Source organism: Lycorma delicatula, chromosome 6 (genome assembly GCF_047948215.1).
Source record: "Lycorma delicatula isolate Av1 chromosome 6, ASM4794821v1, whole genome shotgun sequence".
NCBI classification, from domain to species: domain Eukaryota; kingdom Metazoa; phylum Arthropoda; class Insecta; order Hemiptera; family Fulgoridae; genus Lycorma; species Lycorma delicatula.
In genome coordinates this window covers 11,189,539-11,213,930 of record NC_134460.1, presented here as the reverse complement: position 1 = coordinate 11,213,930, position 24,392 = coordinate 11,189,539, and the positions used below count along the sequence as shown (strand labels likewise).

General features: G+C 34.4%; 1 protein-coding gene and 1 long non-coding RNA gene across 2 annotated transcripts in view; one reads left to right on the top strand and one right to left on the bottom strand.

The window, feature by feature from the left end:
• Positions 1–24,392, bottom strand: part of LOC142326545 (uncharacterized) — a 295,602-nt gene that overhangs the window by 31,810 nt on the left and 239,400 nt on the right. The window lies entirely within an intron of this gene.
• LOC142326501 (phospholipase A1) overlaps positions 1–24,392 on the top strand; it is a 131,709-nt gene that overhangs the window by 16,182 nt on the left and 91,135 nt on the right. The gene's annotated exons all lie outside the window — the stretch shown is intronic.

The window sequence follows — 24,392 nt, the reverse complement described above, 5'->3', positions numbered from 1 at the left end:
CAACAACAACATACGGTCAGGTAGGTTGCCTCTACTCCTTGGCAACCTTGTGCCAACATTGACTATTATGATAGACAGATAATCGATAATAAAATGAAATCTCCCTCTCAAGTGGAAGCTTTGAGATTGACAATGTTACAGCCATCATTATTTGTAAAAATAAAAATGCAGCTGAGTAAAAAAAAGGAAGACAAACTTGAAGTTCAGGTTCATCTATCTAACCCTTCAGATGAGCCTGTTAAGAAGGTAACTGCTTTGTAGCCTCCTAAGGAGGCTTTGAAACCATGTTATTCTGAAGTGGTATCATAACCAAAACCTCAAAGAGCACTTAAAACCACACAGGGGATCCTGTTTCCTCCTTACCGAGGCAGAAGCTGGTGCGACCCCTGTTGTGGGTCTCACCTGTTTCCGCTTTTGAATCGGTACCTTCACTAGGCACCAAACCACGCCCATCCTTATCTGCTGCTTCCTTGGTCTCTGACTTGGAAACTTGGAGCTTTACAGGTGACGACATAATCTTCGAACATTAAGCAGTTTGTAGAATGGAAAAAAGAGAAAAAAGGGCTGGTTTAAAGGCAAACTCAGAAATTAACCTTCTAATATAATCGACGTGTTTTTCCAGTGGAACAAACATGCTTGAGCTCCAACGCCTGGTACATTAAGTGTACCCGATTTGTATATGACTGCAAGAAACACACCTCTGCCAAGATGAAAATTTCAGTTTAAGAAGATATAATATTTGTCGACGATTTCAACTCCCTAATATAAGAATTAGAGGCGTGGTAGCCAAATTAACTACAGAGCTACCACCGAAGCGTTGAAATAAATACAAATCTGCAAGCGGTCGAAATTACAATAAAGCAGATATACCTTCAGTATATATGAACTTGTCGAATTTTGATTGACAGAAGGACGATTAAAGTGTTAAGGCAGATTGCATGAGCTTCACTGCTGATATGAAACTGCCCAAAACAACAGGAGTTATAGAAAATGATGACGACTCTATTACCCATTGGTAATGCAATATTTGACTCGGCATTGAGATATATTCCCAGAAATTCGGGAAATTCAAGAAGCCATCCATTCCATAGTAGATTGATGCAATAAGTGAAGCGATAAATAGGAAGAAAAAAGATGCATGGCTTTCAAGAAACGTCCAACATCGGAAAATTTAATTGTAAAAAAAAATTAAATTCTTAAAAATATGAAATCTAGAATTGTAGTCAGATATGATGGAACGGAATGTAACCGCGGAAGTGGAAGAAACGTACATTGTTCCGATTCCAAAAAAAAAAAAAAAAAATCTGATTGGTCCCAATAGTTACCGTTCTTTTTCCCAGGAATTTGGAAAATCTTCGAAAAAATGGTAAATAACCGACACTTTGATTTTAGAAAGATAAGGTCTTTTATCCTCGCCTAAAGCAGGATTTTGACAGTTCCATTGACCAAATGATCAACTTAGAAAACATTATACACAACAATTCACCGCTAGGAAATAGTGTACCGGAGTGTTTTTTTTATCTACGGAAGGCTTTTGAAATAAATTGACTCATGAAATAATGCTTCAACTATATCAATGGGGAAATCTATGGGTACTACATAACAACTATCCGAATGATTGTACTTTTCAAGTACGGGTTTATGAGTACTGTCAGAAAAACAGAAAAAAATATTTGTAAATTGCAAATACAAGGCTCACCGTTGAGTGGTACCTTATTTACAATCGCCATTAATCAACTGATGTTAGCTATTCCAGAATAAGACAACAAAAGAGCCTCTATCTCGATAATCTGGCAATCGTATATGCCAGTAGGAATACAGTTGTTATGGTGAAATAAATTGCAACGAGCGATAAACGCAAGCTAAGCATTCGTTCAATCAAAGCTCGATTACGAGTGTATTGCACATTCATCCGCTAGAGTCGCATCTAAAAAAGTTAAACATCGTACATAACAACGGAATCAGATATGCCACAGGAAGACCGATGCCGGCATAATGCCATTACATTATAGTAGAAAAATTTACTATTAAGATATACAGCAAATACACGGGGCTTTCCTACCAGTATAAAGTATAAAATGTTTAATAACAATCCTTTCGTTGCTTTATATGAACATCCCAACCCCGTACGGGGAAGTCAGGATACCTTGTGACGTTACCGGTCTCCATTCTACCTCCTCCGTTCCAAGCCCTGAGTTGCTATACCGGAGGTCGTCTTTGGACCCTCTAACTGATTACATCTCACAGTCATCAGCCAGGCTTCGGTCGGGATGCCGAGGCCTGGCTCGGGATGGAGGCCTGTCGGGATGAAGTAAATGCCTCGGCAGACATTTGCATCAGTAAAATACATATCAAATTTCGCTTTCACGTTGGCCTCAAACGGACATTTTCACATCCAACCTAATATGATTCCCTCAAACTAATTGGTCGAAACCGCGGAAGCGCGAACCCCGCGCCTAGTACAGATTTCACAATACCGTTTGTGACTGTGAATTCCTCAGAAAACGAACGAGTTTAAAGTTAAATCATTGCTACACTCATACCGATCAAAATTATGTCTTATGCAACATAGAAATTCAGACCTACACCCAAATAAGTCGAACAATTTAGGTCACGTAACAAGGGGAACGCAACCTCACTCCGGTCCGCGCAGGAGCCGGGGACAGTCCCATCATGGTGTCTCGCGTGGCATTACCAAGTATGATAAGTACCGCCACCGGCGGAAGGAAGCCACGCCCCCCGGTGTGAACACCTTCATATGAACACCGAAATTAAGGGTTTAGGCGACCAGCTGGAATACAGTACTGTGAGTTAGCAACAAAACTCGATACTGCTTTGCCGCATACATTAGCAATTTCTACAACACATGTATCACTATGGATTTTGCCATCTATAAACACAATATTAGATCTCTCATGAAAAAATAAAAGAGAAACCAGCAGTGATTATCGAACAGGAATTTTCATCCATCATCAGTAACAATGAATGATATATGTAAATTTACAATACGGTTCTAAAACTGAACATGGAAGTGTTCAGTACATGGAAGTTTGTATATACATAAATAAAGAAGCTCATTCGTGGAACTGCCAGTTATAGCAAGTGTTTACACAGCAGAACTCAATGCTTTAGTGCAAGCTCTTCGCTACTCAGAACATTTCTGCGAAGAGAGAGTGCTTATATGTTCCGACTCTTTAGGCGCTCTTACTGGTATTTGGAAGAAGAAAACTGAGGTAGTCTTTATCGCAAGCATCCTGTCCATTGTATATGTATTCATTATATATGTTTTTTATTTATTTATCCTACATGTAACCGAACGGGTCAGCGGTTACAGCGGTAAGTGATTCGCCGGGAACAAATGGCGTTGACCAGACTCAGAATCGGCCACGTGCGAATAACAGATTCATATTTCTTAACCGGAGACTAAAGACCAATGTGTAGCGTATGTAACAAACTACTTTACCGTTAACTATCAACTGTATGAGTGTGCGATGTAAGAAAATTTCAGAAAGAGGTACGGACTAAGAAATAATGTTGCTGCTGACGTAGCAGCAATATAATTAAAACAGCAAAAAGGAAAAAAATAGTTGCTCACCTACATGTCAGCAAATTATTAACGCGTTTGTACTAAGCCTTCGTAGTACTACGTTTGTACTAAGCGTTTGTACTAAAGAACAATTTAGATTCGGAGTAACAGTACAAGGTGAAAAGATAAAGATGCTACGATTTGCTGATGATATAGTAATTCTAGCCGAGAGTAAAAAGGATTTAGAAGAAACAATGAACGGCATAGATGAAGTCCTACGCAAGAACTATCGCGTGAAAATAAACAAGAACAAAACAAAAGTAATGAAATGTAGTAGAAATAACAAAGATGGACCACTGAATGTGAAAATAGGAGGAGAAAAGATTATCGAGGTAGAAGAATTTTGTTATTTGGGAAGTAAAATTACTAAAGATGGACGAAGCAGGAGCGATATAAAATGCCGAATAGCACAAGCTAAACGAGCTTTCAGTAAGAAATATAATTTGTTTACATCAAAAATGAATTTAAATGTCAGGAAAAGATTTTTGAAAGGGTATGTTTGGAGTGTCGCTTTTTATGGAAGTGAAACTTGGACAATCGGAGTATCTGAGAAGAAAAGATAGCTTTTGAAATGTGGTGCTATAGGAGAATGTTAAAAATCAGATGGGTGGATAAAGTGACAAATGAAGAAGTATTGCGGGAAATAGTTGAAGAAAGTAGCATTTGGAAAAATATAGTTAAAAGAAGAGACAGACTTATAGGCCACATACTAAGGCATCCTGGAATAATCGCTTTAATATTGGAAGGACAGGTAGAAGGGAAAAATTGTGTAGGCAGGCCACGTTTGGAGTATGTAAAACAAATTGTTAGGGATGTAGGATGTAGAGGGTATACTGAAATGAAACGACTAGCACTAGATAGGGAATCTTGGAGAGTTGCATCAAACCAGTCAAATGACTGAAGACAAAAAAAAAAAAAACTAAGCCTTCGACAAAATCAATCTGTGATATGTTTGTCTGAGAATCGTCTATGTGTAGGATGTTCTTTACGCTCGAAGAAAAAAGTTCTCAAATTTACATGTACTCCAACATTTTATTGTATATTTTATTTTATTGTGTGTTTAATATTTTATGTAAATGTCAGGCTCTTTACAACCCTTTAAGTGTTACATGTGTACGTTTTGGTCGAATGTTTTATGTTACGTTTATTTTTCTGTTTTATTAAAATGTAAGAGTCCTGTACACCCTTACATCTGACGATCCTGTTAGTGATTTTATTCTTTTTTTTTAATAATGTGACTTGGGCTAACGATCTTGGAAGTCTATGCCCATAAAGAGAAAATAAAAAAATAGGAGCGTTTTAAAAATTTTTTAGATTATATTATAGAAAATGTAATATAGGTTATCGTAAATTAATAACTATATTTCAAAATTTATTACACCAAAACAACTAAAGTAATAGACATCGAGAAAATAAAGTTTATTTTATTATCTTGTACATTGAGAATGAAGGTTCTCATATACAAACAGCTGTTATATTATTATGCTTTTACGGCCAACATGGGACCACTTAAGTCAATTTTAGTTGGATCTTTTCTGAGAAAAGCGTGTTATTTTACTCTTTCGAGCTGCCCAGTATTTCTTCATCCGTTCAGATCTTGCTTTCTTTTCTTCATCCGTAAACACCCTCTTCGTTCTATTTTGTCGTTTGTCTGTCTTTTGTTTAAATCTAATGCTTTTATCTTTTAGCTTTGTAATTTTTCCAGTTTTATTCTGTAGGTCGGTCAGGGAAATTCCCAATTCTTTCATATCTTCTCTAATTTCTTTGATCCATCCTACTTCTAGCTTTTGGAACCAGAGCTTTTCAATGATATTTCTTGACGGTCTTGTTTGCGGTGTCCTTATGAGATGACCGAAGAAAGAGATTCTTTTTTTCCGCATAGTATCAGTAACAGGCTCTATTTCTCGATACACCACCTCATTTGGCACAATCCACCATCGGCCTTCTTTTTGGTGTTTTTTATCGATACACGTTCTGACAATTCTCCTCTCTATTTTCAGAATTTTTTCAATTCGGTTTTTCTGAGTGATTTTGAAAAGGGTCTCGCTTCCGTAGGTGACTTCTGGCTGTACTACAGTTTTATAATGTTTAAGTTTTGTTTTAGCAGAAAGGCATTTTTTGTTATATGTTGACCGAGTTAATTTTTGGGATTTAATCATTTTATTTGTCCTGTTTTGCCATGTCACTTTTTCATTTAAATTATAAGTTATTATTTCCCCTAGATATTGAAATTGTTTTACTATTTTAATTTTCTGATTGTTTACCGTAATGCGCTCTATTACCAGAGGATCTATGGCCATTAGTTCAGTTTTTTCGAAAGAGATATGAAGCCCTATCTTTTCTGCTAGGTTTTGAAGGCTCATGATTTGTGTTTTGGCTTCTTGAATATTATTTGCCAAAAGAGCGAGGTCATCTGCAAATCCTAGGCGATTTAGTGTGATGGAGTTTTTCTTAGTACCCATTTTTATATTTTTGGGATTTATTTCGTACCATTTTCTCATGACAAATTCAAGGGCGCAGTTAAAAAGGAGTGGTGAGAGGCCGTCTCCTTGCCTCAATCCAGTTTTTATGTAGAAGGGTTGAGAGAGTTCACCTCTGAATTTCACTCTGGACTGGGTATCGGTTAAAGTTAATTTTATCATGTTTACGAGTTTAAGGTGAAGGCCCAGGTTTCTCAGAATATTCAGCATGGATGGTCGGTGTATACAATCATAGGCCCTTTTAAAGTCGACGAAGGTGATTATTAGTTGTTTTTTCCGTCTTTTATATAAGTCCATCATAAGTTTTAGGGATATTATTTGCTCCGGGCAACCTCTCCATGGCCTAAATCCCCCTTGGTATTCCCCAAACAGCTGTTATATAAGTGGTAAATAAAATGGTTCAAATATAAATGAAAATATCTTTAGGTAATCTGTTCGTATTTGTAACTAGTTTAATTTTATTATCTTTAAAAATCTATCTATAAAAAATATGACTATAATGTAATACGTTTTATTATATGAAAAGAAATACTACTAGAAAAATTATTTATTACAAATAGTTAATAATAATTTTTCTATATTATTTTATTAATACACTCATTCATATATGGAGAACAGTGTACGAAGAGGAGTGAATAAAAAAATTTGCGAAATACGTAAATTATAACACGAAGGCATAACAATGAGACACGTAATACAGAAGGGCGAGCGAACACGCGCGTACACAAACATATTCACAAACTTGTACACGTATAGGATGAAAACAATTGAAAGCATAGCTGAACACTAACGGGTGTAATATTATAACGCAACGATCCTACCGCATCTATAACCCAACGAGACTTGATCTTAAACAATGAACGGCATCTAATTTAAGTGAAAGATATAAAATTTCACTTTCATCCGAACAGAAATTCTGTTAAATAGGCTAGAATTAAAATTTTTATATAAATATAATAATAACCTTATACAACACAATATAATGTAAAGTACGTACATATAATAACAACAGCGTATATAAAACATTTTGAAGAATAAAAGTAAAATTTCCAATAATATATCGGAATGTTTATGTAAACCTATCATGTATTCAAATTATGTTTTATTAGATGTATTCAAAAATTCAAATTAAATGTTCTATTTATTTTTTTAAATCACAAAAATTCAAATAATTACAATGAACATGAAATAAATATTAAAAATTAAAAAATTTAAAATAAAAAAATATAAAAACTATTTTATAATGAATAAATATTATATATATATATGATTTATTATTAATTAATTATTTTTAATAATAATTTAAATTTAAATTAAATTTTTTTGTTGGTTTGTCTTGATAAAGTCCTACATCTTAGACAAAAATTCTATGTTTTCTGCTTTTGTTTTTGTTTGTTTGGTTTGTTGACCTAATGAACTGCATTAGAAAATTTTCTATTAATTTGGATAATTTTTTAACTTATTTAGTTTTTTTATATTTGTCTAACCAAAGAATGTGTTCTAATCAAACAAAGATGGTACACCAATATATAATACGAAAGGTAAAGTCGATAGATGGGTGGAATATATTGAAGAGTTATACGGAGGAAATGAATTAGAAAATGGTGTTATAGAGGAAGAAGAGGAAGTTGAGGAGGATGAAATGGGAGAAAAAATACTGAGATCTGAATTTAGGAGAGCATTAAAAGATTTAAATGGCAGAAAGGCTCCTGGAATAGATGGAATACCTGTAGATTGATAGATTATACAAACTGGTGTGTAATATTTATGAAAATGGGGAATTTCCATCAGACTTCAAAAAAAGTGTTATAGTTATGAAACCAAAGAAAGCAGGGGCAGATAAATGTGAAGAATATAGAACAATTAGTTTAATTAGTCATGCATCAAAAATCTTAACTAGAATTTTATACAGAAGAATTGAGAGGAGAGTGGAAGAAGTGTTAGGAGAAGACCAATTTGGTTTCAGGAAAAGTATAGGGACAAGGGAAGCAATTTTAGGCCTCAGATTAATAGTAGAAGGAAGATTAAAGAAAAACAAACCGACGTACTTGGCGTTTATAGACCTAGAAAAGGCTTTCGATAACGTAGATTGGAATAAAATGTTCAGCATTTAAAAAAAATTAGGGTTCAAATACAGAGATAGAAGAACAATTGCTAACATGTACAGGAACCAAACAGCAACAGTAAAAATCGAAGAACATAAGAAAGAAGCCGTAATAAGAAAGGGAGTCCGACAAGGATGTTCCCTATCTCCGTTACTTTTTAATCTTTACATGGAACTAGCAGTTAATGATGATAAAGAACAATTTAGATTCGGAGTAACAGTACAAGGTGAAAAGATAAAGATGCTACGATTTGCTGATGATATAGTAATTCTAGCCGAGAATAAAAAGGATTTAGAAGAAACGATGAACGGCATAGATGAAGTCCTACGCAAGAACTATCGTGTGAAAATAAACAAGAACAAAACAAAAGTAATGAAATGTAGTAGAAATAACAAAGATGGACCACTGAATGTGAAAATAGGAGGAGAAAAGTTTACGGAGGTAGAAGAATTTTGTTATTTGGGAAGTAGAATTACTAAAGATGGACGAAGCAGAAGCGATATAAAATGCCGAATAGCACAAGCTAAACGAGCTTTCAGTAAGAAATATAATTTGTTTACATCAAAAATTAATTTAAATGTCAGGAAAAGATTTTTGAAAGTGTATGTCTGGAGTGTCGCTTTATATGGAAGTGAAACTTGGACGATCGGAGTATCCGAGAAGAAAAGATTAGAAGCTTTTGAAATGCGGTGCTATAGGAGAATGTTAAAAATCAGATGGGTGGATAAAGTGACAAATGAAGAGGTATTGCGGCAAATAGATGAAGAAAGAAGCATTTGGAAAAATATAGTTAAAAGAAGAGACAGACTTATAGGCCACATACTAAGGCATCCTGGAATAGTCGCTTTAATATTGGAAGGACAGGTAGAAGTGAAAAATTGTGTAGGCAGGCCACGTTTGGAGTATGTAAAACAAATTGTTGGGGATGTAGGATGTAGAGGGTATACTGAAATGAAACGACTAGCACTAGATAGGGAATCTTGGAGAGCTGCATCAAACCAGTCAAATGACTGGAGACAAAAAAAAAAAAAAAACCAGAGAATAGAGTTTAGTTATTATTTTATATATATATATATATATATATATATGTGTGTGTGTGTGTGTTTATGTAGCTTATGACATTCCCGGTAATGTAACGATTCCAACACAGGCTCACACATCTAAATCGGTTCAGCAGTTGAGATGCTACGATGGGTGGAACAAACGTACGAGTACATACACCCTAAATATATTTCACTCCTTTTTGGGCAGTCGTGTAAAAATAATATAGAATGAAACAATAAATCGATAAATTTATTTTGTAATCGATTAACTAGCTAAATCGATTCTAAAATAAATTATACAACCTTACTAATATACAAATATTGAGGTTTTAAAAGAATAATCAACAAGGAAACAACCAAAATGCTTATTTATTTAAAATATAATCTCTGAAAATTTGTGGACCACCTTTGAATAAAGCACAAATAAAAATCAGGCTAAAGCTACCTAAATTCAGCGTTAACAGAAAAAGTATAAAAGCACACCATTAGAAAACGGTTTAAACAGGATATCCACTTAATTTTGTATTCGAATAATATTTGTTTTTTTATTTTCTAATAATTTATCAGGGTGGTGGCAAGACCTGGCATGTCACGTATTCTAAAATTTTTTTTTTTTTTTTTTTTTGGGAGGATGAAAAACTTTTGCGTTATCATCGCCCGGAACAAACATAAAATATTAAAATAAAAACATATTTCAATAACTATTAAATAGTCGAATACAGATGCACAGCCTTAAGAAACAACATGATACTCGATAGCATCATCGTATTCTAGAATATCTTAGATGTTAGATTCTAATTTCAAATTTACGACGCAATGCCGCAAAATGTACATAGTTCACAAGGCTGTGGTGTAATGTTACTTGGCAGTCGCAGCGAACATAAACGGGTGAATCTGTTTCATTAGTTGTTCATGTGTAAGATTAGTATGCCCTATTCGTAAACGCAATAACCTCCTCTCGATGGTTATTGCGGATTGAAGAACTCTATGGCAGAGCATTATGATTGATGTATCGGAGTTTAAATTCATCTTGCCATCTTCTTCGAAGTGTGTTTAATAGAATTAATAAAATCGGCATTAGCAACACGAGTGGTGAAGAACGGTCGGCTACTTGCGTCTTTAGCAGCGGAATCCGCACGTTAATTACCACGGGTTCCAACATGGCTAGGAATACAGCAGAAACTCACTTGTGTGTTGCGAAAACTTGTGATTCTAAAAAGTAGCCTGACTTTCTGATCTACCTATCTATGATACGCTTCCTATCGTGGTTCTTAAGCGGCTGGTTACTTTAATGAACTGTGTCGTAATATTCTTACATTTTACCCAGATAAAGACTTTTAAAACCCGAAAAAGGGATAGTGTTTTTGGTAAGGTATGTTTATTTGAGATTGAAAAATTATTGACTGTTGTTTGGCGCGGTATATTTTTTATTTTTTACAGTGTATAATGGTTCATCATGTCATGTCAATGTGGGGCTGCGGGTTTTTTTATAATATGAAGACGGACAAAAACTCTAATTTTTGGAGTCGGTACTCTCCGTTCTTCTTTCAGTAACTGAGACCCTTCTCTGATGTTATTATTAATAATTAGTTAATTTCTTGATCAAACAAGTAGATTATAATACATAAAAGAAAAATAGAAGCATAGGAACTGTATTCATCAATTTTGAACAATAGAACGAACTTTAGTGGTTTAGCTATTATATTGTTCCGGTAACTAATTAAAACGGCTGTAATTTCGCTTAAGGTATCTTATTGTCTTGTTTATATAAAAAGAAAATTTATACTTATTGATATTGTTTTTTTTTTTTTTTTACGTTGTAGCTTTTATATATTAATCCACTCTTTCTCTTTATCTAGATAATTTTACGTTCCTTTAAATATTATCCTACCACAATTTTTCTTTCATTCCCTTTTTTCAATCTTCCATCTCTATATTTAGGAATTAGAATCATTCTCTTTTTTTTTAGTAAAACATCTGAAAAAGAATGTATATTTAAAATTATATTCAATTCTCTTCACAGATTCAGATCTGTCATTCAAAAATACTAAAAAAATCTGATGTGGACACCACATAACTTCTTTGTACTCCTATTAAATTACATATGCACATTTTTTTTAAATGAAACGTACATAAAATTTTATTTCATTAATAACTTCTGATATTTTTTCTTGTTATTATTTATTGTAAAGATTTTTTTACAATCGGAGGTTAATAATTAATAAATCAATAAATTTAAATTAAAAAAAAAAAAGTTAAAAAAATAGGTTTTGAACCGCTATGCCTTCCCCTTATAAGATCCAAATATTTCATTAATTAAAATTCTATTTGACTATAACTCTGGAACCAATGAAAATAAGTACCACTTACGATATATCATCGAAAAGGTCTCACTCAATGAAGGCTTATTACTGCAGTTAAGAAAAAGTCCAAAATTCAAATTTTCTTTTGATTTTAGGCTTTTTTTGGAACTTTTGATCCAGTCGATTGCAGTAAAAATGGGAGGTGCATAACTAGATGTTACAAAAATTCTAAATTCAAAATTTCAACATCCTACGGCTTATCGTTTTTAAGTTATGCGAGATACGTACGTACAGACGTCACGCCGAGAATAGTCAAAATGAAATCAAGGATAATCAAAATGGATATTTTCGTTGAAATCTGAAAACCGAGAATTTTCGGGGTTACAATACTCCTTTATTCGTCCTAGGAAGTAAAAAGAGTGCCGAAAAGATGACAATGAACAATTCCATATTTAACATATACAGAATGTATCATGAAGTTCTCCCGAGATTTTTATAATCTGTTCTATTCGTAAAAATAATGGAAAAAATTCATATAAACATATGGTCTAAAACGCTTCGTTTTCAAGGCTAGTGAAAGATTCAGCTCGGATTTCACTTACCCCGATGAAATGAGTCGTACTGAGATTTTTAGAACGTTAATTAAGGAGCAGAATTAGCAATTCCTTATGGCTTTTGATCTGAAAAATCAGAAAAAATAGGTCCTAGAACCGTATCTGCAGTAGGTTTTCAGAAATTTAGGTAGAAAACAAATTCAGCGTTCAAGTCCTAGTAAAGCCAGTTATTTTTACACGGATTTGAATACTAGATCGTGGATACCGGTGTTCTTTGGTGGTTGGGTTTCAATTAACCACACATCTCAGGAACGGTCGAACTGAGAATGTACAAGACTACACTTCATTTACACTCATACATATCATCTTCATTCATCCTCTGAAGAATTATCTAAACGGTAGTTACCGGAGGCTAAACAGGAAAAAGAAAGAAAGGTAGAAAACAAATAAATTGAAGTAAATAAATCCTGTTTTTTACGTTTGAAGTACAATATTTTTGTTAATTGTGCAATAAACACATAAAATTATTAAACAAAATTGTAGAAAATTTAATTCTGAACAAAATGGTGTAAGATAAGTTGAATAAAACAAAGGAAAGTTAAAAAAAATTCAAATTTTATTTACAAAAACAGGATATTACTACATCTGTCAGAATATTACATATTTAATGTTAACAAAAATCAAATTCTTTTTTTTGGTGATGTGAGAAATTTGTAAAAACAAAAATTACTGTTAAAAATTAAAAAATTAAAATAAACTGGAAATTACACAACGATCGTAAAATAAAAATTACTTGGATAATAACTTTTTTATTGACAATAAATTATTTTAAATATTGTTATTTCAATATTGACAATAAAATAACAACAGCTAATCAACAATGCGCAATAATGTATTAGTGTTAAAATCATTCTGTAAGATGCATGAAGTATATCTAGTACTGTTAACTGTGATGTCGTTACCGAAAGTTTCCTGTGAATTTTAGGTTGAACGTGGTCGGTTTACCATTGAATTAATGCCGTATTTATTTACATCAGAGAATACGCTGATATTCATTTTGGGTGCACATAATGATAATACAACATCTGCTGCAATAGAATACGGAACACATTTACCGAATCGCAAGATTCCAGATCCCAAAACGATTAGCGCGACTTTTCGCACTCTTTGGGAAACACATTCACTACCCAGTATTCTTACCAGCTACGAACGATCTTTCCAGTACGATGCTGTTACTGATAAAATTATTATCGATGTAGTTCAGGCGTCAGTACACGACGTCTTTCTAAGACGTCGGAGTTTCGCATTCAGTGGTTTGGAGGATACTTATACAAATAATTTTTATCCTTGTCATAAACAGCCAGTTCAACATCTACACCCAGGAGACGATCTCCTTTGTTTGAAGTTCTTCAAATAGTGGAAATCGATAACTCTACATGTATGTTTTGTTTATCGACGAGGAAGATTTCACTCGAAATGGCGTCAGCAACTTACGCCATGAACATACATGGGCAGAAGAAGCCCTCACGAAGCGGTGGAAGTCTATTTTCAACACCGATTTAGCGTCAATTTATGGTTCGGCTTTCTTCACAATCAGCTGTTTGGATCGTTGATATTACCTGGCCGCTTAAATTCTGAGATCTATTTGCAATTTCTTCAAGAAGAATTGCCGCAGCTGCTTGAGGATGTTTCTCTAGTGCTGAGACTCAAAGTATACCTTCTACGTTTCTTTAAAATATTCTGTTTAATTTCCAAGGCTTTTTTGTTAATATTATTAATGTACTATTGAATTAAATTGATTTTTCGTTTCTTTTACTTTGCTATCTGATTTATTTTAATTATTACTACACTTTACTTGAGTGCTCAGGGATACAGAGTAGCTGGACCGAAGGTGCAACCATATCGGAGAGGTATCTGTTGAGAGCCAGACTAAGAAATGATTCCTGAAAGAGGGCAGCAGCTCTTTCAGTAGTTGTTAGGGGCGTGAGTCACAATGACTTAAACGGCCGTATCAACATCACTCAGTCCTATGAGTACTGCGCAGCTGAAAGCAATGGAAAACTACAGCTGCTTTTTTTCCAAGAAAATGTGGCTCTCTGCATTTTCACATAGCAATAATGGAGGCGCCTTCCTTGGTAAAATAGTCCCCCGTTCGGATCTCCGGGTGGGGACTACTAAGGAAGGGGTCACCAGAAAATTAAAAAATAACATTCTACGAGTCGGAGCGTGGAATGTTAGAAGCTTGAAAAAGGTTGGTAGGCTAGAAAATTTAAAAAGGGAAATGGGTAGGACAAATGTGGATATAGTAGGAATTAGTGAGGTTCGGTGGGAAGAGGAAGGCGACTTTTGGTCAGGTGATTTTAGAGTAATTAACTCAGCGTCAAATAATGGGCAGGCAGGAGTAGGTTTCGTGATGAACAAGAAGATAGGGAGGAGAGTGGAGTATTTCAAAACGCATAGCGATAGAATCATTGTAATAAGGATAAAATCAAAACCTAAACCGACAACGATTGTTAACGTCTATATGCCTACAAGCGCCCATGATGATGATGAGGTAGAGTGTGTATACGAAGAGATTGATGAAGCAATTAAAACGTAATATTCCACGACGGAATACCTGTCGAATTACTGCGCAGTGCAGGTGAGGAAGCGATTGATAGATTATACAAACTGGTGTGTAATATTTATGAAAAAGGAAAATTGATACCAAAGAAAGCAGGGGCAGATAAATGTGAAGAATACAGAACAATTAGTTTAACTAGTCACGCATCAAAAATCTTAACTAGAATTTTATACAGAAGAATTGAGAGGAGAGTGGAAGAAGTGTTAGGAGAAGACCAATTTGGTTTCAGGAAAAGTATAGGGACAAGGGAAGCAATTTTAGGCCTCAGATTAATAGTAGAAGGAAGATTAAAGAAAAACAAACCAACATACTTGGCGTTTATAGACCTAGAAAAGGCTTTCGATAACGTAGACTGGAATAAAATGTTCAGCATTTTAAAAAAATTAGGGTTCAAATACAGAGATAGAAGAACAATTGCTAACATGTACAGGAACCAAACAGCAACAATAACAATTGAAGAACATAAGAAAGAAGCCCTAATAAGAAAGGGAGTCCGACAAGGATGTTCCCTATCTCCGTTACTTTTTAATCTTTACATGGAACTAGCAGTTAATGATGTTAAAGAACAATTTAGATTCGGAGTAACAGTACAAGGTGAAAAGATAAAGATGCTACGATTTGCTGATGATATAGTAATTCTAGCCGAGAGTAAAAAGGATTTAGAAGAAACAATGAACGGCATAGATGAAGTCCTACGCAAGAACTATCGCATGAAAATAAACAAGAACAAAACAAAAGTAATGAAATGTAGTAGAAATAACAAAGATGGACCGCTGAATGTGAAAATAGGAGGAGAAAAGATTATGGAGGTAGAAGAATTTTGTTATTTGGGAAGTAAAATTACTAAAGATGGACGAAGCAGAAGCGATATAAAATGCCGAATAGCACAAGCTAAACGAGCCTTCAGTAAGAAATATAATTTGTTTACATCAAAAATTAATTTAAATCTCAGGAAGAGATTTTTGAAAGTGTATGTTTGGAGTGTCGCTTTATATGGAAGTGAAACTTGGACGATCGGAGTATCTGAGAAGAAAAGATTAGAAGCTTTTGAAATACGGTGCTATAGGAGAATGTTAAAAATCAGATGGGTGGATAAAGTGACAAACGAAGAGGTATTGCGGCAAATAGATGAAGAAAGAAGCATTTGGAAAAATATAGTTAAAAGAAGAGACAGACTTATAGGCCACATACTAAGGCATCCTGGAATAGTCGCTTTAATATTGGAAGGACAGGTAGAAGGGAAAAATTGTGTAGGCAGGCCACGTTTGGAGTATGTAAAACAAATTGTTGGGGATGTAGGATGTAGAGGGTATACTGAAATGAAACGACTAGCACTAGATAGGGAATCTTGGAGAGCTGCATCAAACCAGTCAAATGACTGAAGACAAAAAAAAAAAACTTTACTTGATTGATAATATCATTCTTATGGAAGAGTCGGTCGTTGCGTATTTACTTGTATCAATTTATTAGTCTTAATACTGTTATACAGAGTGATTCAGAGAAAAGGGAAAAAGTTTGTAAACTGATTCTAGAGTTTGAAATAAGGGGAAACGTTCATACAAACAAATGTCCGAAAACGGTTTGTTATCGGGGTAGCGGCTACCAAAAAATTTCACTCCGATCTCAGTTCTGAGTGAAATGAGGTCATACTGAAATTTTTAAGACGTTATATAAGGGGGTAAACTGGATGGTTTCTTCTGTTTTTGAAAAAACAACATTCTGAAAAAATTTAATAAAACAAGTCCCAGGACTGTATCTTCCGTAGTTTTCATGATACCTAACGTAAAACAGAAAGATTCGGTGATAAAAAAAGATTTTTTTAGGTTTGAAGTACAATAACTTCGTTAAATGACTAATAAACGCGAAAATTTTATCATCAAAGCTTGTAGAGAATTAATTTCTTAGAAAATTTAGGTAATAAAATCAGTGAAAAACAAAAAGAAAACAGAAAAACATAACCGAAAAATGTTAAGAATTTGTAAAAATTAAACACAGCTGTTTTAATATACAAAAAATTTAGACCTTTCAGGTTTACAACAATCTAACTGCAAGCTTCGAAATTAATTTGAAGTCGGTATGACGTCAGTAAAACAGTGAAAGAAGTTTGAATGCGGTACGTTCAAAAAACTTACGGAACCGTAGTTTTGGAGACAACGGCATAAGGAGGATAATTGTTTGAAAAAATGTAGGTAAATATTATCTTCTTCTAATTAACCGTATCAGCACTAAATTTATAATACAAATAAATTAGGTTAAAAAGTTTACTTAAGAAAACTGTAAATTAACTGGATGTAAGAAAATTTTCCTTAGCGTTTAAAGCATATTTGTAATACAACATTTTTACAGATTTAGTTGTTTACTTACAATTTAAAAAAATCAAGTAAAAAGATATGAAATTCATTGAAATACTTGACTAGGAGATAAAAAGATTATTACAATATGTCGTATTTTTTAATCTTTTAATCAACAGATAGGGCATCTTGGAGAGCTGCATCAAACCAGTCAAATGACTGAAGACAAAAAAAAAAAATCAACAGTATTAATTATGTAATCTGGCAAACTTGTATCGATTGTTATGGAATTATGTGGATTATTGGAGGAATATACGAGTATTTACTGAGCACCAAAATATATTTATCAGAGAACGAAATTTAAATGTAATTAAAAAAAATTAAAAAAAATCATACATTGCCTTTATATACTTTGACACTTTTAATTTAGGGTTGTTTTTGCTAAGTAATATAGGTAGCAGCTTTGAAGATCTTATACAACAATTAAATCACGATATTTCTGAAGCCTTTCAAAAACGTTTGATTAAAAAAAAAGCTTAAGTTGGGCTGATTATATTATCACGTTGAGGAATTAAACAATAGAGAAAGACTATTCTTTTAAAAAACAATAAAATAAATATAAAAATAAAGTAAATAATAATAGTTAAATATTTAATAATAGTAATAGTGAAAACGTTTTCTTACTTTGTCAAATTAGGCTTCTGTGAAAATCTAAATGACAGAACCTTTTATTTTTTTAAATTTTTTAAGAGGTGGAGGAATCCCATTTACGGGCGTCTAAGCACTGTCGGGCTCGCTAACAGGTTCCGCCAGTTGTAACTAAGGGCGTATGTATTCGTGCGCACTGCCGACTAAACCTTCACCCCTGGCTGCCCCCTTCCTGGGACTGCTTATAAAAACGTTTCATCAGAAGGAGGAATCGCCCACACATACACAGTCATAACAAACCAACATATGTCACACACCACACAAACAACACCAGTGGATGCAACACATACAGCACGTCAAATACAAACATCGACATCACACAAGAACCCTGCAAAAAACAGGACAAAGCTTCTAACATCCACAACACTCACACAGCAGTCAAGACGAAATCTCAAATAATCACACCACTTACCGGTGGCCACCATCATACGCACGTGCAAAGTGTCCCCGGCCTAATCGCACCCAGGTGACCCCCACGCGTACGGGGGACCCCCAAGCACTCAGCCAAGAACCTGTCCGCCCCCACACACTCCGGTGCCATTCTCGTCTGCGGAACGCTTCATATAATTGCAGCTTCCTCATGACCGTCCTGACGAATCTTTCCATAATAGTCTTCCACTGTACCTCACCTTGTAATAGGATTCGTAGGGTATCTTCAGGACGGAACATGTGCTGACCTCTCAGGTTCCCGAGCATCTCTCTACGCTCTATGGCGAATCGCGGACACAAAAACAATACATGTTGGGGGCTCTCTTCCACCTCGCACTCCGGACAATTTTCGCATAGATCGAGCCCGAATCTATACAAATAAGACCTGAATCCCCCATGACCCGCCAGGAATTGTGTTCTCAAAACTCAGCGTGTTATGGGTCCTCCAGCACCACCCCCTGATGTCCCCAATAAGGCGGTGGGTCCGCCTACCATTCGTGGCCTGGACACACCGCTCCTGCCATGTTTGTGCGATCTCTTCTTCTAGTTCTTCAGCAGAACGCTTCCTTTCCTCTAATGGGAGTGTTCTCAGTTCCCTGGTTTTGCTACGCCGCATTATCATCAAGTCTACAGACGGGAATCCAGCAATCACCTCAACCGCCTCCCTGGACACCATCTATAGGCGGCCATTACTCTGATGCAACACCTTCTATGGATGGATTCCAATTTACCCCTGTACTTGGCAAATCTATCAACGCCCGCCCATAAACGGCGCCATATAACAGGGCTGAATAGACCACACCAGTAATCGATTTCCTCCTATGTTGGGTGGGCCCTCTTGTATTCGGGAGTAGGCTAGCAATAAGCCTCCTCGTTTTCTCCGCCTTCTCACGAATCCGGAGAACGTGAGTACTAAATCTTAGTCTGGTGTCAACCCAAATTCCTAAGTATTTTATGGCTACCTGACACAATTTCTTTGCTGTCAAGGATCAGACGTAAAGTTGACCTCCTCCTGGCGGCAGAATCACCACCAACTCCATCTTTTCAGGAGCCAACGCCAGTCCTACCCCAGCCATCCACTCACTAATCCTTGTATACGACATTTTGTCTGCAGCCTCATACCTTGTTCCCGCCTCCATTAGCAACGCTATATCATCTGCGTAGCCAAATAATGTAACCGATTGTGGGAGAACAACCCGAAAAACTCCATTATAAGCCCTGTTCCTGAAGGTCGGTCCAAGGAGCGACCCCTGTGGCACCTCTCTATCGAGGTTCTTCTCAACATACCCATCATGCAATCTAAAGAGCATCTGACGTCCGATAAGGTAATTTCGCACCATCCATCGCAGGTAAGAAGAAACACGAAGGTCCACCATTTCTTCCATTATTGCCGAGTGGCGAATACAATTAAACGCGTTTCGTACGTCCAGTGTGACTAGGACGCAGAGCTACCATCACCTCTCCTCAAGGGACTTCTCGCCAAGTCGCAGACAGCAGCCACAGCATCGAGAGCGGACTTACCCTTGTGAAATCCATACTGATTTTCCAGTACCCTGCTCTTCCAGTACACCAACTATCCTTTGCTGAAGCATACGTTCCAGCACCTTTACTAGCGCATCAATCATCGCCAGCGGCCGGTACGAGGAGGGAAGTGCCAAATTCCTCCCCGGTTTACGGACTAGCACCAGCCGCTGACGCTTCCATCTACCAGGAAAACTGTCTCTTTAAGACAGGCGTTGTATGTCTCTAGAAACGCCTCTGGCTCAGCCCGAGCCGCCACCTTGAAAACCATATTAGGCAGAAGATCCGAGCCAGGCGCCCTTGACAAATCACAGAACCCGGAAATGTAATCACTGTTTATTTAAGAAAATTGAATTTTTATCTTCTGTTTATCGAAAAGATTTGAATTATGGAAACTGCTTATTATTATTATCAGTGTAACTTCGTATAGGTTATTGTAAAGGTAAATGCAAGTGTATTTGTAATAATAAAATAGTAAAACTGTAAATAAATAATTATTATTGTAGATGTTAAACTAAGAATAAACGTTTGGCTTTTATGCATTAACATATTTAATGCGTAATTTAAATTAATGTATTTTTTAATATACGAAAAACGACGTGCCTGGCCAAGATTCAAATCCGGAAACTTCCGGATGAAAGACTACCCTTTATCAAGGAGATCAGCTAAATTTTCTTCTTGTTAATATTATTAATTGTCTGATTTAGAAAAACTTCGAATTGAGTTGCTTATAATAAGAGAAGTGGAAGATAATTAACGTAGGAAAAAATGTAAATGAATTATAGTCATGTTATTTCATTACCGATGTGTTTGAAGTCAATGAACGCAGTTCACAATAATAGTAAAAATTCAAGAGCGGTTTTACTTTATCCTATATCAAATTTTTTGTTAATCTGTAAAATTTTATTTCATTAGTTACCTTTTTATTACAAAAATGAAACAGAATTTAACGAGAGCACCGTTTGACAACTACTTTTTAATTTAATATAATAATTTTATGTCGTTATGAAATGGTATAAAAAATAAGTAAAGCGAATTATGTAAGAATAAATCTTCTCTCATTTTCCTTTTTGACCTACAATATTCCAGTTATCGATTAATATTTATATCTTTCTCTTATGTAGTTTATCTAAACGATCATTTTAAGTATTTTTAACAATTTTAATATAAAACACCATTAGAAAAAGAAGAAAAAACATATAAGGTATTTATAAATTTTGAGAGTGATTATAATATTCTGCGGGAGGAAGTAATTCGCCTCCTTTAATTAATTACTAATTAAAAGTAATATATGTCCTACTATTATATGTCAACTTTTATAAAAATAAAAAAAAATAATAAACGCTTCATTATATCTATAGCATTAGATAGAAGAGGAGAAATGACGAAGTGAAGTATGGAAGGGAATAATATTTGAAGATAGAGATTAAAAGGAGGAGATAATGCTTGAAGATTATATATGATAAATATGAAAATTTGTAACGAGTGAATGATTTTATCCTGTCAAGGACTTAAAAAATTCAATATATTTCATCAGAAATGTAATGAGATTTATATTTCACAAAAATCGGCTATTTGTTTTTATCAAACGACTGGATTGGATGTTTACTCAAGGTATTTAATAATTTATTTAAATTAACCATTATATAAGTACGCTAATTAATATTATAAATATTTAAATTTAAATATTTATAATATTAAAAGTTAAAAGCGGTTTTTTTTTTAGAGAGAGAAGGAATTCATGTTTGACTATGCCGGTCAACCAAGGTACTTTCCCTGGTGTTGGAGCCAGTGTAGTGTATAGTGTTCTGGAAACGTGGTAGTCTTGAATCGACATTCAGTAGTTCGCATGACCGCGACTGATACACTCAAAACACTGACAGAGCTCTGAATACGTTATAAGGTAAATAAATTCTTTATTATTATAAAATTATATCATTTTTATTACTATTTTTTTTAAATAAATTATTTTTAAAAAACTACCAAAATTAATTTAACTTAATTATTTTTTATTAAAATATTTAAACTAAATTTAATAATATTAATTATTAATATTAAAATATTGCTTTCAAATAACATTAACAAAAAAATATACAATTACCAATCCGCTGATAACCTTTACAAAGTGTAGTCTTTCAACCGGTAAGTCCCGGGTTTGAAGTCAGGCTCGGAGTCTTTTTCATATTTTATAAAATTTGCATACCACATACTAAGGTAAAAGGATTAAACGTATGTGGAGAACTAATCATCTACAAAAAAAAGAAAATAATCAGTTTTTTAATTCAAATCTTTGCGACGAATAAGGATATAAATTCAATTTTCTTACGTAAACGTAAAATAAGTTTCTAGATCCCGTGGTTAAAGATTTTCATAACGCTTAATTTGACGAAGCGCGAAAAGGTTTTAATTAAAGATTTAACTATTATTCAGTTAATTATATACGAAATTTTATTTATTTTATTGTATTATTTTTAAAAACAGTTTTATATATCGATAAACATTTACCTTATTTAAATATCGATAACTATTTACATTTGGATAAAATTCATCCGATATACGCATATAAATTAAATACAGTCAACTGAAAATAATTCTTGTACTGATTTTAGATTTAGCTTCACCGGATCATTTTTTTTTTTTTATAATACAAATCATAAATTATTAACGTCGATTAAAAAAATCCCAGATAAATCATACGAACTATTTTCGATGAATTTTATTTATTACCGTGCAACGAATTAAAATAACTCTAACTTAAATTTTCCTTGTATTAATCAAAACTACCGGGTTGTTTTTTATTACAGTAACATAATATTTATTGTAACTAAATTTTATTGTTCCAATAAACAGTGCTGGCTCGCGTATAGGCACTGTGGAACTGCAGCACCCTCTCTTTCCACTTTTTTTAAAATTATTTTTTTATACTAGTACAATATACAAGCCTTAAGCTTGTATATTGTACTAGTATACTACCGTATACTATCGTCATCGGTAGTTTAAGTTTAAATTTATGGGGATTTATTGATTCCTGTGGCGTGTCGGTGGAAAACCTTCCTGGAAATAATGGCTGCCATCAACCAATAAAGCTTTAAGCGCTTAAATGGTGGACAGGCACTAGCTGGCTGACAGCGACCGAGGCATGGCGGCTTAAATTGCCGTCTTTTTAACTTGTAACATTTTTAGTTTTAATTTGTAACAAGGGGTGCGCCTCCCCGATTTAGTTTTAATGTGACAAGTGAGCGGTAGGGACACATAGGCGGGTGCTGTACGGCGCCCAGCTTAACCACTCACGCAAGATAGGAGCTCATTAGGAGCAATTAGGATAACGAGGTCGCAAATCTGTTTCGAGGCTAAGTAGCCGTTTATTGGCACAGTACATTTGGTCTATGCTCTAGGGCGACCGAATGGGGTGGTGGCGGGAGAAATGCCAGCTAACCAAAAGCCTTAAGCTTAATGTCAGTAGCAATTCCCCACTTTATGAAAAAGATACAAAAAAGAAACTGTGGGCTTCACATTTCCAGCGGCGTGCTGTTGTGCGCATGGGTACATAGGAAACAGCACGCAAGGCTGCGAGGAAGAGAGAGAACTGTCCCTTCCGCAGTGCCGTACCTGGCGTGCTGGTGGAAGATAGTTTTTTTTTTTTAATCCGCGTGTGTTGTGCTTAAAAATCGTGTACCATATTCTTGGATGCGATAAAAGTGCAGAATTAGATTATTATCCAACTTCCACCTATTCTATTGGATTCATTTTTTTTCGGTTCTTTTATTTTACAGAAACGTTTTATACAACATGCTTTTTACATAATTTTAAACCAAAGGCTAAAAAGTTTCTGGAGCAGCACCCCCACCAATTTTAGTTACGAGCCTCCACTAACAATGAATATACATTGATCAGTTCAGAAAAAAATTTAAATTATTAAATAATTTAACATAAATCGTCCTTTGGATAAAAGTAATTGGTAAACGGAAGATAAATAAACTGACACAAAACTAAATTACTTTTTTAAGTTTCATCGATAGAATTTAATAATCTCTCTTTCCATCAATATTTTTAAGTGACAGTACATTACTACTATCTAAATGAAAGTGGAAAATAATCCACATTAAAAGAAATGTAAACGTTTATTTAATAAATTACCATTACTTTGGAAAAGGTGATGTGAACTGTAGGCTACTTTCAAACCTAGCTAAAAAAATATTAAATGATAACCATTGTGGTTAGGGTTGTTATAATCTGAAGTTTTTTACATTCAAAAGAAATGAAGTTTTCTATATCCTTTAAAATAATGAGTCATAATCCTAATTTTTCTTTTTTTTAAATTGTTTCCCCGTGGAGTCTTGTGAAGTGGAGTTGGTGTCATTTGAGGAGGGAAATACGTTAAATTTTATTAATTTTTTATAGTTTCAATGTTGAACAGTTATTTAAAAAAAAAAAATACTATAGATCGCTTTTCAAACATGGTGAGAAAAACATGAAATGTCCTCAATTTCCGTTAGGATCGTTGTAGCTCAAAAGTTTTGTACGTCAATTTTTTCAACGCCCTTTAAAGTGATGTATTGTAATCCTACCTTTTTCACGTAAATTTCTTACCTGCCCCTCCCCATGGGGGTCACCTAGATGAGAGATGACGTGGTTTCATACGAAAAAATAGATCATTTCGAGGAATTAGTATTTGCTTAATTTCATTTTTTTGAGTAATTATTGAAAAGTTATTTAAGAGTTGTCTTGCTTTGACAACATATATATTTT